Raw genomic sequence first — 20,656 nt, forward strand, 5'->3', positions numbered from 1 at the left:
GCTGTGTGGTAAGTAGCTTGTGTACCAACCACATGGTTCCGGGTTCAGTCCCACTGCGTGGCACCTTGGGCAAGTGTCTTCTACTATAGCCTCGGGCCGACCAAAGCCTTGTGAGTGGATTTGGTAGACGGAAACTGAAAGAAGCCCGTCGTATATATGTATATATATATATATATGTGTGTGAGTTTGTCCCCCTAGCATTGCTTGACAACCGATACTGGTGTGTTTATGTCCCCGTCACTTAGCGGTTCGGCAAAATTACTGGGCTTACAAAGAATAAGTCCCGGGGTCGAGTTGCTCGATTAAAGGCGGTGCTCCAGCATGGCCGCAGTCAAATGACTGAAACAAGTAAAAGAGTAAAAGAGAGTAAAAGAGAGTCTCTGACCCGCTATCTTCTTTAATGAAGGGAGTGAGCATGAAACTTCAGATCATTTCCAGTTTTCAACAGTATTTGTTTTAACCATCAAACTAACACTTGTATCATTTATTTTTGACGCGGATTTTTACCGGCTTTCTTGTGTTGTAAATTGTTTTGTATTTGTTCTCCAAATGACTTCAGGTGGTACTAATAGGCCTCAAATTTGTTGTGGGGGGGAGATAAGTCGATTACATCCAACCCCCAGTACTCAACTGGTACTTCAATTATCGACCCCGAAAGGATGAAAGCTAAAGCCGACCTCGGTAGAATTTGAAATCAGAACATGCAGATGGACGAAATACCCCTAAACATTTTTGTCCGGCGCGCTAACGATTCTGCTAGCTTACCCCCGATAAAATAACTACCTGTCAAATACTGACGTCCACAAAATTGTCAGAAAACTTGTTCTATTCCAAAATTTGAAACCATTCTTGTTGTTCTTGTTAAGGTAGCGATCTGGCAGAATCTTTAGCTTGGCTGACAATATGCTTAGTATCATTTCTTCCGTTTATTTTAAGTTCCGAGTTCAAATTCCACCCAGGGCAACTTTATTTTTCATGCCTTCAGGGGTAATAAATATGTTGCAGATGTGTACTTGGGTCGAAGTAATTAACGTATACTCTCCCTTTTAAATACTTGGCCTTGTGCCAAAATTCGAAATAATTAATATTGTTGCTACTGATGCTGCTGTTATCGTCATAAAATAGATATAAAATACGCTTGTGTGTGTGTGTGTGTGTGTGTGTGTGTGTGTGTGTGTGTGTGTTTGTTAACTGTTAGAGCTTAAAAGATCTTTCAGAGAAAGTATATTTCAAAATAAATGAGTTCTTTCCTCTTCGGAGTGTTTGTACGACTGTCATTTTGTCCACTCGTTACAGTTTGTATGATATTTCGTGAGAAACCGAACGTAATACTCTGGCGATAATTGGTATAATTTCCATTTTTAATAACTGGACATTCACAGATTCATGATTTTTCAATCAGCATACTTAGATATTTTTACCGCCTCCTTGCCTTCAAAGTTTGGTATCATAGAGAACTACAAGCACTATTATGAGGCATGCTACTTCTTTGCACCTATATAATGATACATGATCTATGGTCTGCAATTGTTCTTTTCGTTTGGTTGTCAAAATCTAATAGAATTTACAGATTTACAAGGATAATTTAAAGCATTTTCTAGTATTTTGATATACAACATGTCCGAAGTATTGTATCTTTATACAATTCAAAATAACTAGTGTAAACCGAGAGAAAACTTAACATGGCGTCGCTTGTATTCTTTCCAAATTAATATCTTCAGCGGTTTGCAGTAATATGATCAATATTTTTCGCTCGCTAATAACACAGACGGCTTTTATTCGTTGATCACTGAACTGGTAGTTTCGGCAACAAACTTTTAGCTTCATAATTTAAATCTCCACCCCGAAGGTACTTCCACTGTAAATGATAACTGTTATTATTATTATTGTTATTGTTGTAGTTGTTGTTGTTGTTGTTGTTGTTGTTGTTGTTGTTGTTCTTGTTCTTCTTTTTCTTGTTCTTCTTCTTTTTCTTCTTCTTCCTCTTCTTCTTCTTCTTCTTCTTCTTCTTCTTATTATTATTATTATTATTATTATTATTATTATTATTATTGAGAGCGCAGTGCATGCCGTCAAAGGGACACTGGGGTAAAATATACGAAGCCCAGTACAACAATCATGACTACCCGTCTGATAAGGGTACACCTGATACATGTATCACAACAATATGTGCGCGACTTGGTGATCTCATATGAAGATAAACAGCACATGACCTTGCAGGTGGAGCCCAGTTAGAATTTTCTTCTGGTCGAGTAACCAATCCCCCTCAAAAGGTCCCTGAATAAGGGTTGATTAAGGATGTTGAAAGAAACACCCATGTTTCCAGAGGTGAAATATCCGAACCCCAAAGAATCCCTCTCAACACATGGCTATGATGCTCCCCCACTACTTCTGCTCGGGATCAGAGATGCACATATCGTCAGCAACTAAGGGACATGCTCAACTGGTTAAGGTCAAACAACTGACAAGCAAATCTGTGGCATTGAGCAGAATATTTGCTGTAGCCCATCTTTTATACCAAGACAAAACAATTTACATGATAACACTCCCAATCAGTTAAGATCAGAAGCCATGAGAGCCATTGTCTGGTACTGCATATTATTATTATTATTATTATTATTATTATTATTATTATTATTATTATTATTATTATTATTATCTGAGATCTGTTTATTAAATGGCGCTGATTCTATCAGCAATATACGAATCTTCGCTGGTGTTTGCAGTTGACCTGCATGATGATATAATTGTAAGTCGATATCAAAAGTTCAACGATTGTCAGTCTGACCGCAGAGAATTAATCTATTTCAACTCCCACAATTCAATATATGATGAATAATATATAGATTCAGAAATCTATGAAATGTCAAAAGATTATTTTCGGCGTTAATTTCATTGCAGAGGCAGAGGCAGTCACAGTTGATCAATATATATATATATATATATATATATATATATATATATATATATATATATATATATATATATATATATATAATATATATGTGTGTGTGTGTGTTTGCGTGTTTGTGTGTATATATGTATATCTATAAAAATATATATATACATCTCTCTCTCTGTATATGTATATGTATATAATATATATATTTACATATAGATATACACATATAATATAATATATATATATATATATATTATATATATAATATATATATTAGAGAGATATATACGTATATATGTACATATGTAGAGATTTACATATATAGAACTATATATTATATATATATATATATATGTATGTATAATTATATATATACAGATATATATAACAGTAGATGTATATATAACCGTGTATGTAAGAAATATGGACGCTGATCAGGTGTGAGGAACGAAAGAGAGTAAAGGATAAATTGAGAAAGAGAAAGAGAATCAGATAGAAAATGTTGAAGGAGAGAAAAGTAGGAATTAGAGAAAGGATGAGAGAGAAAACGATAAGAGAAGAGGACAGTATAGGTCAGTGGCGCATCAAAAATATTGAGATAAAGTCTTACATGCATATATATATATTATATATATATATATATATATATATATGTGTGTGTGTGTGTGTGTGTGTGTGTCTGTGTGTGTGTGTGTGTGTGTGTAAATATATGGATATACATATACATACACACACACACATATATATATATATGGAAATCTATATAGATATACATACATATATATATGTATTTATATATAAGTGTATATATGTGAGTATATATAAATATACATATATACGTATATGTATATATATATGTACTTATATATATGTATATATATGTAAGTATATATAGATTTACATATATATATGTTTATATGGATATATGGATTAACTGTTGGAGTGGACGGACGTCTATTTGTTTCTCTCCCAAGTCAGTAGCAAGCTACACAGCTTCAAAACTAACTGACCTTAAATACATATATATTTGTAACCACGTGTTTGCCTACAAACCCGTAAGTACGTTTTCATTTAACTACAAATTGTTATATAAACCTGTTTTTCTTTTAATATCCTCAAACAACCAAATAATCAAAAACTCACACCCTTAAGAGAGAACATTTATATATATATACACTTCTTTAACTCCCAAGAAAGAATATATATATTTTCAAAAATCAAAAGGAAAACAAACAAAGAAAAACAAACATGACTAACTTGCAGGCCTGCAACAGACGAAATTGGTCTGATAACGAAATTGATGTTTTAATAAACCACATGGCTCTCTCTTTCTCAAACAGAAAATCTAAATGTCTTGTGTTTGAATGAGATTGCCGAAAAAACATCACAAGTGGTCAACACACGATCCGTCAAACAGATTCGTAGCAAGTTGAAACATATCGAAGTATCTTTCAAACTGATAAGAGGCCATTATGAAAAGCTTCTACATATTTTCACAGTTCAGGAACAACAGCTAGAAAATCAGCAGCCACAACAACAACAACACAGAATGAGCCACTCCTGGTTTCCAGCCAGCACAATGGCTGACCCTGACATCGGTCAGGCACAACAACAACAACAACAGCCACAGCAACCAAAAAAAAAACAACAACAGCACACTCCTCAACTCTAGCTTACTAGACGATTCACTAAATGCCAGTATCTTTTCACCGCTCTCACGGCAACCACAACATTATCATCATCATCATCACCACCGCTGCCACCATCGTCTTCATCACCAAAAATGCCAACAGAAAACCAAATAAAAACCACTGCCCTCTTCCCCCACATCACCACTCAATACTACTGCAGTAACAAAAACTTAAAGAAACATAGGAAGCAGAATGCGCCCCCCCAACGGCTCAAACAAGAAATCCCCAAATATGCCGCTATTCACTGCGCCAGAGACTCTGCACAAATAGTGACTGCATCTTCACGCATCTACCGGCACTAGACGCACTACGGCCAAGGCCAAAGCACGCATCCCACAATAACATCAACACCACCAATAGTAAATCGAAATTCAAAACACAACAACTCGGAGTCCCAAAATCTGCCGGTATTCCAACGTGAGAGAACATGTCTACTGAGTGACTGTCCCTTCACTCATCTTCCAGGGACCCGACGCACAAACAGAAACGGGGCCTCAAGCCAACACACAAACCTGAATAACAATAAAAATAGAAACACACCATGCTGCAGTAATGCTGGTCCAGTCTTTTCAGGAAGACACAAAAACAACAACAACAAAAGTGGAAACTACAACCCTATCCAACAGTGCAACCACACCTCCAGCCAAAAACTGCTCCCTAAGCAGGAAAATTCTTTTTTAGCCATGTTGAACATGGCAAAAGAGATACACAAAAACATTCTAGCCATCACTCAACTATTACCCCAGTGCACCAATTCCCCACATTGCTGCCACTAACACACACAAAAAATCCAAGCCCCCTGCAACAGTCAAAACCAGCCACTACACTAACCTCCACATTCCTACTCAATGCACAAGGTGTCAGCCCTTCCATCAATGCACAAAAATGGAAGGTCCAATTCATTGAAGACTGGGTTGGTAACCATTCACACCACATCCCTTTCTTCATTCTCACTGAGACCCACCTTGACAACTCCCACTTGGAAGCCGAAGTGAGAGTGAAGAATTTCACAACCATCCGCGCGGATCGTATCGGCAGGAGGAAGGGTGGAACTGCCATTTTCCTGCATGATTCATTTACGGCAGATGGAAATAGTATATTCTCCAACGGCTACTGTGAATCAGTCACCGTGCACAACAAAGCCAATGACCTGACAGTAATTGGGCTCTATAGGCCGCCCCAAACACCCATACTGTGCTTTAAAGAATGCCTCAACAGCATTAAGTGCTTTATTCAACAGTGCCATTCTAGCAACATACTCATGATGGGAGACTTCAATCTACCCTGTGTTGACTGGACTACAAACTGTTTGAAACCAAGCACTCCCGCCTCAACCGCTGACAAAGAAGCAGCAGAGTCACTTTTCGACTTTACGAATGAGTTTTTCTTGTCCCAACTTGTCCTTGCACCAACAAGACATCAGAACATTTTGGACCTAGTGTTTAGTAACCACGCTAACACTATACATAACGTTACAGTGGAAAAAACCCTTCTTTCAGACCATGACATGGTTCTCTGTAACATGAAATTCCACCAGCCGAAAGCTAATCCTAGTGACCTTCCTCCAGCCCACCCATTTGACAACATGGATCTCCATAAAGCCAACTGGGATGCAATCAGGAACGAGCTATCAAATGTTGACTGGTCCTTTACACATACACACATCTCCACCAACCATAAAACATCTTGGCAGATCTTTGTAGACACCGTCACAGACATATGTGCAAAACACTCCCCACCAAGACCTGTGAACAAAAAGTGCAGAATCCCCCAAAACAGAAAACCATTATCAGAAAAATAAAAGAACAAACAAAAAATTAACAAACTAAAGTACTGCCAACAGCAACACACACATTCGACGGCTATCGCACTGCTTGAATCCAAAAAATATAACCTCCAACAATGCATGAAGACCCTCATCAATAACCAAAGATCAGCTGAGGAGAAGTGGGCCATTGAAAAAATCAAACTCAACCCCAAAGTGTTCTTTTCATTTGCGAGGAAACGCAGGGTCACTGTCTCCACTGTAGGCCCTCTAATGACGAAAATGGCACTCTCCAAAATAATGCCAAATCCATGGCCGAGATACTGCAGAAACAATACTGCTCTGTTTTCAGCAATCCTGATATGGCCGATCTGGGCTGTATCAGTGATGTCAACCCCCAACACACTATATCGGACATAACGTTTAGTGCCCCTGATGTCTTAGCGGCGATAAACGAAATAAAACACAATTCAGCAGTAGGCCCCGATAGGTTCCCTGCTTGTGTCCTGAGGTGTGTCGACACCAACTTGCATCTCCCCTTGCTAATCTGTGGAGAAACTCACTGGATGCTGGCTATATTCCAAAAAAACCTCTGTCCCAGTCTGTTGTCCCAGTTTTCAAAAAGGGAAACAAGTCCCTTGCAGTGAATTACCGTCCGATCTCACTCACCTCTCATATCATCAAGGTATTTGAGAGGGTGGTGAGATCTCGAATAACCCAATTTCTGGAAAGCAACAGACGGCTGATCTCCAACCAACATGGGTTCCGTAATGGAAGGACTGCCTAACGCAGCTCCTGCATCACTTTGAGGACATTTTGAGAGCTTGGGAGAGGGCTCCAACACCGATGTCATCTACCTTGATTTCAGTAAGGCCTTCGACAGGGTCGATCACAAGATCCTATTGAAAAAACTATCCAACATTGGTGTCTCTGGAAAGTTACTGAAATGGATTAAGTGTTTCCTGACAGACAGATCTCAACATGTTGTAGTTGAAGGGGTAAAATCAAGCCCAGCCAAAGTCAGTAGGGCGTTCCGCAAGGCACTGTGCTGGGCCCACTTCTTCATCATTTACATTAATGACATTAATGACATCATCAAGCACAGCAAATAAAAATCTTGCAGATGACTCCAAGCTACAGAAGGTCATAAATGAGGCGAGTGACCGGACATGCCTTCAGTCAGATCTACTGGCTGTTATCAATGGGCAGAAAAAAAACAATATGCTGCTGAACGAGGATAAATTTGAGCTAATCCACTTGGAAAAGAGGATGCCCTGAAACTCCCATACTCCCTTCTTCAGGTGAAACTCTCGCGGGGTCCAACAACATCAGAGACTTGGGAGTAATTGGGGACAACAACGGAAGCTGGGCCACTCATATAAACACCAAAGTTGACATGGCCCGCAGAATTTGTTCTGGATTCTCAGAACTTTCCAGTCGAGAGATATCCACACCATTATCCTTCTCTTCTCCACTTTTGCCCGACCCCACTTGAATACTGTTGTCCACTGTGGTCTCCCCACACAATACAAGGTACATAAAAGTTGAAGCACCTCAAAGGGCAATCACAAAAAAGATAGATGGCATGAAAGGCCCCCGACTATTGGGGTCGACTAGAAAAGCTAAAACTCTATTCTCTCCAACGTCGTGAGCGCTACATCATCTGCATGATGTGGAAAATATTCCATCAGCATTGCCCAAATTGATGTTGGCATCACCTTTAAGGTTAACATCCAAGGCTGGGCCCCGTGCCATCCGCCCAAAACAAAAATCGCACTCTCATCTCATAACAACAATACGGCACAATTATTTCACCTCAATTGGCCCCGCTCTCTTTAAACATTACACAAAAACACATTAAAACAGAAACTGACCCTATAGGGTTCAGAAGTCTCTGGACGATTCCTTCAAGAAATCCCGATAAACCCCCTACACCGGATATGTCTCTGTAAACAATAATCTCTACTTGAGTGGGCCATAGTGCCCAAATTCTACTTGAAAGACTTCACCAGTGGTGCTATTAAGTTAGACATGCCTGGGCCAATAATGGCCGAAACCTATCAAAGTATCAAAGTATATATATATCTATATATATAATATATATATAATATATATGTGTGTGTGTACATTATATATACATATACATATATATCTATATATATTCTCCGTCTTTCCTTCCTTGGACTTTCCTTTTTCTATGTTCCTGACGTAGAGCTCCGCTCGAAACATAAATGCTCCTGCTTTCTTTCATTTCTTGAGCCTCAAATAACACTATACTTGTTCTACATCCTCGCGTTGTTTTATTTCTCTTTGTTCATGTTTTGGAGTAACTATATATATATATCTATATATAGGGGTGTGTGTGTGTATTTAAGGTATAATTTAGCGGTGTTTAAACCCTATAAGGGGGAGATGTGTCCACAAGCACTCCTGGTAATTATTTCAATAAGAATGGCCCTTGGTATAAGATATAAGGCTGCAGAAATTTAAAAAGTAAACCTTATCTTAATGTATATATATAGGCGATAGGAAAATGGAGGGAAAAAAATGAGAAGTGTGTCTTTGGTGCTAAAAAGCCATTATTTAATTAATTAAGTAAGATGAGGTACAGCTGAGTTTACAGATGAGTTTACAGTTGTTTCTCTGTATCATAGCACAGAGAAAGAGCAGTAAAGTCACTCTTAACCTCACCTACCTTAGCTAATTAAATAATGGGTTTTTAGCACCAAAGATACACTTCTCATTGTTGCCTTTCCTCTATTTTGTAACGTCTCTCTCTCTATATATATATGTATATAAATATGTATATATATGTATATATATAATAGCATATATATGTATTTATATATACATATAGATATATATATATATATATATATATAATATATGTATATATATATATATATATTTATATTTATTTATATATATAATATATGTATATGTATATGATTGATGATTGATTGTTCTAGTTTCAGCTTATGAGCTGTGGCCATGCTGGGGCACCGCCATTTGGTGTTGCTACTTGGTTTCACTTCATGGAGGCTTTCTAGCAACTGCTGTTGGTGCATGAGAGAGTTCGATGCAGCTGCCCTCATCTGCCCCTCCTGCCGTGAAGTTGGTTCATCTGGGACACCTGACAGGAAGAGATCCAGCTTAATTTTAAAGACATCTGTATCCACCCCATGCAGGTCTCTCAGGTTCTTCGGGAGGATATTGAAGAGCTGTGGGCCTCGGAAGCCCAGGCTATCACAGAATCTTGTCCTACATCTTGATGGCAGGTTTGAGTCCTAGGCACCACGCAGTGGCGCCCAGTTCTGGCATTTGCGTAACTCTCGATGCCAAAGTTCAGGACACTTCCCTCCAGGATCTTCCAGATGTATATTATGGCATATCTTTTCCGCCTACGCTCCCGGGAATATAATTTAATCTCTTGAGTCTTTCCCAGTAGCTTACATTCTGCATAGAGGCTATCTTCTTTGTGTAGCTTCGTTGGATCGCCTCAAGTTCTGTGATCAACTTGACACTGGATGGTGACCATAGCTGAGAGCAATAGTCAAAGTGGCTTAGGACAAGTGTCTTCCAGAGGACCATCATGGTTTCTTGTTCTCTTGTTCTAAAGGTTCTAAGAATCCATCCAGCCAGCCGTCTACATTTCATTGTCAGTTTAGCAACATGTACATGAAAGGTCGCGTCATCACTCATGTGAATACCCAGGTCACGCACTGATTGTGCCTCTGGGATTGCAATCCCTCCGGGTCCAGTGTATTCATTGGGTATTGCATTCAGTTTTGCATGCTGATAGTATAAAGCTTGAAACTTTCCAGCATTGAACTGCATGCTATTCTTTTCAGCCCACTTGTATATTTCGTCCAGCTCACATTGCAGGTGTTTAGTGTCCTCAGGGTTCTGTATTGCCTGTGAAACTTTGTATCATCTGCATAACTTGTGATCGTGGCTCTCTGCGTGGCTGAGGGCATGTCTGAGAGGGCCATTATGAACAGTAGTGGTCCCAGAACAGTGCCCTGCGGAACAACCGCTCACTATTTGTGTGTTAATGGAGTGGCCCCATTGGCTACTACCACCGACTTCTATCCTTCAGAAAGTCATGAAGCCATTCTCCCAGTTTTCCAACTATGTTGAGATCACGCAGTTTGTGACTATCATTCCATGATCGACTTTATCAAAGGCCTTTGGCAAAGTCGAGATATATCACTTCCACATTTGAGTGTTGAGCAGCCGTTTCAGCACCCCTCATAGTGTTGTAGGAGCTGAGTTAAACAGCTTCTCCCTGGTCGGAAACCATGTTGGGGGTGTCGGGCAGCAAGTCATTCTCTTCAAGGAAGGTGATCAGCTTCCTTCTGACTATTCGTTCCATGACCTTCCTGATGTGTGAGGTCAGAGAGATAGGTCTATAGTTCTTGGCTTCCGCTCTGCTACCTCCTTTATGAATGGGGCATATTTTACCTTCCTTCAGTTTTCCTGGAAGTTTACCAGCTGCAAGGAAGCTCTGAAAGAGGAACTGCAGTGGTCTTGCTAGGACTCTCTTACATGATTTTAGGAGGATTGCCGGGAATCCATCGGGGCCAGTAGCTGAGTCTGTTTTCATTTCATCTATAGCCTTGGTTACATCGTCTTCCTTATATCGATGTAATCTATCGTCGCCGCCTCTGATTTTATCTGCAGTGGTAAAAAAGTCAGTTGGATTGGTGATTTGGAGATGCCCAAGGGGTGGAGTGAAAACACTCTTGAATTGCTCATTCAGTATTTCACTTACCCTCATTGGTTTTCCTGTAAGTGTGCCATCCTTTTCGAGGAGTGGCCTATTCTACAGTGCACTGTAGCTGTTTTCTTTGGCATACCTGTAGAAAGCTCTGGGGTTAGATTTTATGTTTTCTATAGCCCAGGCTTCTTTGTCTGCTCTTTCTTTTTCATGGGAGAGTTGCAGACATTTTTCGATTTCCAACAGTTTTAATTTTTAGGGCGGGACTTTTCACTGCTTTCAATCTTTTGTTTAGGCGATTTGAAAATGTCGTACGCCGTCTCATTAAAATTTTCCTCTCTCTGGGGATTTTGTTCTTGTGTACAGTGGCCTTTCTCTCTGGGACACATTTGTAGCATATGGCTTGCATTACAGACATGAATTGTTGAAGTTTCACGTCGATGTCTGGCGAGGAGAGACATTTAGGCCAGTTTGTTTGAGGATCTCTTTCTCAATTTGTTTCCAGTTTGCCTTATGGTAGTTCAAGCTGGAAAGATTTTGAGGGTTTCTTGTAGGCTGCATGTCCGTGCTCTTTTTGGCCCGTACATGGCCAGCTCTATCATGTTGTGATCCGAGAGTAGTGTCGGTGTCACTTTCACATTATGGATGAGATCCATGTCATTTGTGAAGCAGAGATCCAGTGTGTTTACCTGCCCTGGTTGGTTGGAGTATTACCTGCTCCATGTACAGGGTGTTGATGAGGTTCAGGAGGGACCTCGCCTGTCCCGTTCACATCTTGTCATTCCTGGGAGAGAAAGGCCCTCGGCCATCTGACATTGGGCAGATTGAAGTCTCCCATAAGAGCACACCTATGTGTTGTTCTAATGTGGTTAGAATTTCTTCTATTTTATAAGGCAGTCTTCAAACTTGCCCACATGGCTTGGGGCATCTGGAGGGCGATATGTAGCACACACAACTACATCAAGTTGCCTAATATGTACAATTAGTGTGGTCACACACCGAGTTTTAGTATGACAAGAGGACCTGGGGTGTGAGGTCCTCACGGATGTACATAGCAACACCTCCATGACTCTTTCTTTCCTGTCGGTCCGTAGTACAGCATACTGTGGTATGTGTAACTCCGCATCTGCTATGTCCGGTTTCAGGTGCGTTTCTGTAAGTGCTATGCATAAGGCTTGATTGCATGCAACAAAGTCTCTCAGGAACGGGATCTTTGTCCTGTTACTGAGTGTTTGCAGTCCTCTGATGTTCAGTAGGAGTATCGAGGTGAGGTGTACGTTGTTGCCGCCGCGGTGTCCATCCTGTGTCTGTTTGCTGTGGTGGTCTGGTATATAGTGGGTAGTCCACCTGCGGGCTTGGGTTTGATGAAGCCAGGTCAGCTGCTGTAGAATCTTTTGTGCCATGCACAAAAAAGATTGTTGTTCAGCAGCTGCTCTTTCGGCAACATCATGTTGGCTGTTTGTGGCGCGCACAACATCTGCGTACCTCCGCTTTGGGGCAGGTGGTGCGTAGTCCATCCCTTTTCTTGTGTTGATGGTTTGTCCATCTGCCTCGTGTCTCTGTGGCAGGGTCCCCGATGTGCAAAGCGGCAGCCTGCACCTTCCTTTCCGTGCCAGCAGGAACCTCTCAGTAGAACATACACACCCGTTGCGCTGTTTGGTTCCATCCTTTGCGGTTCCACTTCTATTCCTGGTTGTTTCACTCTTTGGTCCTGCTTGAGCTTTTTTTTTTCCTTTAGCTCTTCCAGTCCTTCTTTTAGTTCTTCTTCCTCCTCTACCTCTTCACCGGGTCTCCGTCTCCATGGCCCTGCTGCCGGTTGGAGAACTTGCACCTGGGTTCACTTCCGGGCAGGTTTCTCATTCAAAACCTCCTCCTGGCGTCCACCAGGTGGGGTTAACTTCTTTCATCGTCTCCATTCTTGCCATCTTTGCCCCCGTTCTCAAAGATGGCATCAAGTGCGCCAATGTGCGACCGTACAAGCGCATATGAGCGCACGAATTCTGTCTCTTCGCTCCATCTGAGCCGCTGTCCTCTTGTAGCCTCTGCTCTTCAGCGCAGCCGCAATCACCTCGCTAGGGCTATCTCCGCCGGCGCACTCCCATGCTCGTACGAATAAATCCAGCTCGTCACGTCTCCATGCTCTGGACATGCTGGATAATCCGTCTATCCGTTTATCTATCTAATTATGTTCGAGAGAAGACAGGAAGATATTAAGGCTAATTAGAAGATAGAGTACTTGAAAAAGAAATATTAACAATATTAAAGTTTGTGTAAAAACGTTATTTAATCTTAAGGCTAATTAGGAGATAGAGTATCTGAAAATATATTAGCAATATTAATATTATATTAGAGTGTGGGTAAAAAAACGTTATTTAATCTTAAGGCTAATTTGGAGATAGAGTATCTGAAAATATATTAGCAATATTAATATTATATTAGAGTGTGGGTAATATTAAACGTTATTTAATTTAATCTTAAGGCTAATTAGAAGACAGAGTATCTGAAAAATTATATATACAATATTAAGCAATATTAACCGTTATTTAATTTAATCTTAAGGCTAATTAGACGTTATTAATATTAACGTTATTTAATTTAATCTTAAGGCTAATTAGAAGATAGAGTATCTGAAAATATATTAGCAATATTAATATTATATTAGAGTGTGGATAAAAACGTTATTTAATCTTAAGGCTAATCAGGAGATAGAGTATCTGAAATATATTAGCAATGTTAATATTATTTAGAGTGTGGGTAATATTAAACGTTATTTAATTTAATTTAATCTTAAGGCTAATTAGAAGATAGAGTATCTGAAGAATTATTAACAATATTAAAACAATATTAAACGTTATTTAATTTAATCTTAAGACTAATTAACAATATTAAACAATATTAAACGTTATTTAATTTAATCCTAAGGCTAATTAACAATAGTTATTAACAATATTAACAATATTAAACGTTATTTAATTTAATCTTAAGGCTAATTAACAGTAATTATTAACAATATTAAACAATATTAAACGTTCTTTAATTTAATCCTAAGGCTAATTAACAATAATTATTAACAATATTAAACGTTATTTAATTTAATCCTAAGGCTAATTAGACGTTATTAATATTAAACGTTATTTAATTTAATCTTAAGGCTATTAGAAGATAGAGTATCTGAAAAATTATTAACAATATTAAAACAATTTAAACGTTATTTAATTTAATCTTAAGGCTAATTAACAATAATTATTAACAATATTAAACAATATTAAACGTTATTTAATTTAATCCTAAGGCTAATTTGACGGTATCAATATTAAACGTTATTTAATTTAATCTGAAGGCTAATTAGAAGATAGAGTATCTGGAAAATTATTATATCGAGAACAGTTATTGAAAATGTAAACAAACCAAATGACGATCGCAACTTTAACTAAGATGTGGGCCTAAGTGAAAGATAATCTTACCTTTCCACAAACTACGTGTGACAAATGATGTTAGAAGAAAGATAAAGGAAAATGGTTTATTAAAATGTTCAAACATTTTCTGAACGGAAATAGCGACAATAACATAACAAACAGTTCATGATGTTGATTAATAAATCTCTAACATATGAATATAAACAAATTACAGAATATCTGTACGCCTGGCAAATCTGCTGTTTAAGTTGCATGCTGATTGGTCAAAACTATATTCTAAAAATCCAGCTTGGTGAAGCGTTCTAAGAGGTACTACAGTTGTCAAGAACTCAACTGTCAGATAAACACATTTGAAATCTGATGATCACTCTATGTATGTATAGATATATAGATAATTACTCTATAGACAGATAGATAGATAGATATGTTTCTTTATTAGCCTCACAGGGCTGCACACAGATAGAACAAATTACAAGGTAGAGCTTTTCTTTTGAAGGTTTAATAAACCGACTCGTCCCACACGTGACAGCAGTTGATCGACATAAGCCCACAGGTCGGAAATTGTTGGACACTGCACGAGTGCGTGCAGAACGGTTTCGTTGCTCTGACCGCATCTCGGGCAGGTCGGCCCCGTGTTTCTCGAGCCGTGTCTGTAGAGCTTATCCCAAACGGGTAGCGCTTCTCGGTAGCACTGCCAGGCCAGGGATCTCTGGAAGTTGTCCATGGGCCCTGGCCCGAAAGTCGTCCTGAACAGGCGGGTCAGGTACTCCTCGTCGACATCCAGGTTCGCCCCGAGCTCGTCGTCGTACCTCCCCTCCACTAAACCCCTATAGAATGCTTTGGTTGTGTTGAAGTCACTCAAGTTCGACCCAGGACGGCAGAGTTGCTTGAGAGCAACGCGACACTCGCGGTGCCATTCGCCCTTCTTCGGCCTCTTTTTGATCCACGACTGCAGTTCGGTCATGGAGACGAGCTGCGGGAAAGCGTGCCTCACAAACGGCGACCACACCTGTTCACCATCGTCTACATAGAGCCAGAGATGTCGCAGTCTCAGCGCGTGTCTGCGCATCATCAACCACGGCATGCCCAGCCCTCTTTTTAACGGGTGTTGACAGCAAATGGATCGCCTGACCATCGGGACGCATCCTTTCCACAAGAAGCGAAAGAGAATGCGTTGTAGTTTGGTGATGGTAGGGTCGGGACAAGGTACGACGGTCAGGCGGTAGTAGATGACGGACGCGATGTACGTGTTCGCCACCTCCGCCCGACCTTTTAGGGACAGTTATGGATAGATAGATAGATAGATAGATAGATAGATAGATAGATAGATAGATAGATAGATAGATAGATAGATAAATAGATCTACATTTATGCAACCAAAAAACAAATACATGTATGCATGACATTTCTCAATGCAACCATATTGTTCGATTAAAGCAATACTACATGTGGGAAGCTAGTAAGAGAGAAAGCTGACGGCTTTCATTTATTAAGTTCTCGGAATTGAAGCCTACTGTCAGGTAATGAACAAATCTGCCTTTCGATAGAACATCAAACCATCAGGCCTACTAGAATCTAATATGTGATAGTAAGAATTAGGTAAAGCTAACAAAGGTCGGTTTCTATGCCGTTCAAATTCCCTGCCAGTCCGTCTCAGGAAAACTCATTTTTGTTAGCTGAGTAGACTGGAGCAATGTGAAATGAAGTATTTTGCTCAAGAGTATAACGCATCAGCAGGTCCAAAGATCGAGACAACAATCTTACGTTCATGAGTCTAACGCCATAGTCACTAAGCTACGCACCTTCAGTGATATTAGGTAAAGAGTTATGGCGTGGAAGTGGTCGAATATAAATACATGCGCACATACGATAACACGTATAATTATCATATAAAATCCGTTCTGTGTGTGTGTCTTCTAGGGTCTCGGGCATCCTCCATCCGATTGCGCTCAAAGTTGATATGTAGATACCAACGGTATCAAGGCGTGTATAAATCTTGAAAAAATTGCAAAAATCGATTCCAGGTGAGAATGCGATCGATAAAGCCGTGGGAACGTGCATTTGTACGCGCAAGTACATCAGCTGTTGCGATCGATACAACGCGTAGTCGAGAAAAATGCATGTGCAGTTTGCGCAAAAAAAAAGCCGGTTGGCTTGAAATAATGCCACAAAATGCAGTATATTTAAGACACCCAAAAAGTAAGATGCAAAAGAGATATTTTCTTCAAACTTGGCATGAAGGAAGGAAAGACTATTTGGTTTCTCAAGAAGTTTGTTCGTTTTTTTGCCTTAACTTCGTTTAACAAAACCAAAAATTTTATTGAAATAAAGTCATGATTAGTTATTATTAATGAAAAGAAAACAATGATTGCTTTTTATTCAGCAGATGTTATTCAGCACCGTCCATTGGACGGGGGGCGTTGTGCTCGTATATATATGTGTGTCAGTTATATGTATGAATATGTGTGTGTGTGTGTGTGTGTGTGTGGTGTGTGTGTGTGTGTGTGTGTGTTGTGTGTGTGTGTGTGGTGTGTGTGTGTGTGTGTTTGTGTGCGTATCTATGAACTTATATAGAATATATATACATATAAGCGCACAAATCAGTAAGAATTATAATACGCATGTATGCATTTAATTTTACCGTATCGCTGCAGACTGGAACGCCAATGACATTCGCTGTGGGAATTTGTCTTTGAGATCAACTCCGTCTCTATAGAATTTTAATACATATACATATTAACCACTTTATATCGTCAGCTCTCTATATATTGTGGGATGGAGATGGAAATAAATTATTCTGAAACACCATATCTGGTATTTCAATGACGTCACTTGGTCCTTGATGTGTTATTATACTCTAATTTCTGTAGAGTGAAATTTATTCTCCGAGACAAAATCTCTAGATTATCACGTTTCGCTCGAAACGATCTTTCAAAGGTAAGATGTATTAGTTCGTTTGATGGAGATTTTAAACAAGAATAGAATAGAGAGTCTGAAGACATTGGTCTTCTAAATTTAGATTATTATTAAACTGAAATGAATAGCGGAGGAGAGTATCGATGACAGAAGAATTGCAGCGTATCTACAAAAATTCAAGGAGGTATTATAATTAGACGAAGCAGCAAAGTAAGGGACAAGAAGCAGGTTTATAATTAAATACTAAGAGAAAGTAATGAAGAAGAGAAATTAGTTGTAAAGGCGAGAATAAATAGAATAAACTGGTGTGAGAAAGTAAGCTGATAGCACAGGTAGGATAACACAATTCTTGCTACAAGCACACAGACACACAAAATGTATGTGTGTGTATATATATTTATGTATATGTATGTATGTTTATATTTATATAAACGTATATATATATATATATATATCTGCTTCGTTGAAATTGTTTCGATCAAATTTGATTGATTACCAAAGGGAGAGTAAACGAGAATGAATGAGTAAAAAATGAGAGAGAGGATGACAGAGAGAGGAGAATACAGTTAATTATAAAGATATATATATATATATATATATAGATAAAATTATGGAAAAATTATTATCCCCAAGTAAGCTACCAGCTTTTTCGCCTCACTTCATTCTTTCAGTAATTCCCTTAACCAAATTCTCTTTTGAGAATTAAGTTTCTCAATATTTAGCTATATTTATCTTTTTCTCACTTTTACTTTCCATTTCTATCTCTTCTTAAAATGATTCTACCTCTGTTACTCATCTCGTCTATTAATTTAATTTAATATAAAATATTTTTCACGCCTGTATCTATATTTAGATACCCCATGTCTGTATTTAGTAATTTAAAATAATACCGCGTTCGTGCAAAAATGCTTGCATACAATGAAACATGTGGTTAGCTGTAACAAATGACTTTTATTTCAATATAATGCGTATTAATATTATTATATTGTTATATTTTGGGATGGTCATTTTTTTCCTCTTTCCTTACCAAATAATACAAGGCAAGAAAAAAATATGACAAAGACAATACCGAAATATAACACTATCTGTTTCAACACACGATTTCACATCTTGCAAAACTAATGCATAAACATATTAATATTATTCTGGGCGTAAAATTTTCAATAGTGGCTGTGTGGTAAGTAGCTTGCACATGGTTTTGGGTTCAGTCCCACTGTGTGGCACCTTGGGCAAGTGTCTTCTACTTTAGCTTCGGGCCGACCAAAGCCTCGTGAGTGGATTTGGTAGACGGAAACTGAAAGAAGACCGTCTTATATATGTATATATATCTATGTTTGCGTATGTGTTTGTGTGTCTGTGTTTGTCCACCCAACACCGCTTGACAACCGATGCTGGTGTATTTACGTCCCCGTAACTTAGCGGTTCGGCAAAAGAGACTGATAAAATAAGTACTAGGCTTACAAAGAATAAGTCCTGGGGCTGATTTGCTCGACTAAAGGCAGTGATCCAGCATGGAGACAGTCACATGACTGAAAGAAGTAAAAGAGTTCTTTACTTCGAATTTATTATGAGTATATAAAATATATACAGAAGTCGCACTTGTAAATCGTTGGGGCAGGATATGATCTTGAAGGATTCGAGGAAAGCGACAAATGTTGCAGAAGATATTTCATAACTTGATGGGAAAGTATAAACCTAGAGGGTATAAATCTACATACCAAGCGTTAACAGAAGAAATAGTGTCTGACGTTCGTATTGGTAACAGAAAAGACAGGAAGGGTGATAAAGATAACAAATTATTACCGAAGATGTCCAAATTATGATAGAGAGAGAATCCGCCGATGACATGATGTCGTACGCTGACTTGCAAAAAGAAGCACGTTCAAAAATATTACGAAACTTAATAGACTTGAGGAAATCCTATATCCAGAAGTTGTATCAAAAGAAACTAAATAATTAGATCTCGATCCTTATTTCAGGTCAATTCAGTCCGACTCTGTTGCAGCTGTTATGACTGTTGCTGTTATTCATAACCTACCTACTGTTGTGGCAGTCGCTTTTCAGTTACCCCAGATTTCTCCAAGGGGGAGGCAAGGATAACTATATCATAGCAATACCTAATGGAGAGTTATAACCTCTGCTTCTACTTCAACTTCACCTCATCACACTTATCTGCTATCAAGTACAGGTAAATGAATTAAACGATTTACTGTATTAACTTAGTAAATGTACGAATTGTAACATGCACATATATGCAGATATGTGCATGTGTGTGTGCGTGTTACAAATATGTAATACACACACACAAACACACACACAAGCACATCCATATATAACTTCGTAAAATCGAGAAGCTGAGTATAGTGAACATGCCGAGAAGGGTGGGAAATTCAGCATTTTAATCAGAGTCTTTCTTCAGAAAAAGTTGATAGGGCAGAAATTACTGAGAGAGAAGAGAAGAGAGTTTTACGTCATCTAAATATGTGAATGTGCGTATGAGTGTAGATGTTTGTATGTGTGTATGTAATTATATTGGTTATTGTGAGGGTTACTTTTTTTCAATTGGTTTCGTCTAAATTCCGATCTAACTTTACATCTCCCCCGCCAAATAAGCATAAAACTAAGTACTAAGGTCACCATTTTTTTAGGCTATGCTTCTATATATTCGCAGTCCAAAAACTGATATTAGTAAAAGTATTATGTATGCAAAAATCATCAACTCTTAATGAACTTCGAATGATTTGTTTTCTATTCCTTGATGTCTATTCACAGCTCAGTTACGTTGCTTAATTAATTTACCACTTCACGACTCCGAGGTCAATTATAATCAATGCCCTTACAGCAAGTTTCATTCTGAAGGAACGGCAATCATTTTCCGTTATTGACATAAGTGATTCTGCTCTAACACAACACACGAAAAGATTGAAATATCATTCGCAATGAATTGCTGTAAGCCGATAATTAATCACCGTACCACAATACCTTTTACATATATAATCTGTTCGGTAACATATATTTATATCCATATTCAATGATCTAAAGCTATATTATATTTTAGCAGTAAGGTGATCGGGTGGATGTGTTAATGTTGCGGTTTCTAAACGCTCACCGAATCGGTAAACCAATACGGACTCTCATATTTAACATTATCATTAAAGCCATTTCTAAACATTCTTTGTACTGACATCACAATATCAAAACTTATAATTCAATTTTAATAAAGATCTTCAGCAACCGGATATGAAC

At 38.6% G+C, this 20,656-nt stretch overlaps 1 protein-coding gene across 6 annotated transcripts in view; it reads left to right on the top strand.

Annotated features, from left to right (window-relative positions):
- Positions 1-20,656, top strand: part of LOC115213509 (TWiK family of potassium channels protein 18-like) — a 402,881-nt gene that overhangs the window by 84,971 nt on the left and 297,254 nt on the right. The window lies entirely within an intron of this gene.

The sequence above is a fragment of the Octopus sinensis genome, linkage group LG1, assembly GCF_006345805.1.
Source record: "Octopus sinensis linkage group LG1, ASM634580v1, whole genome shotgun sequence".
Taxonomy (NCBI): domain Eukaryota; kingdom Metazoa; phylum Mollusca; class Cephalopoda; order Octopoda; family Octopodidae; genus Octopus; species Octopus sinensis.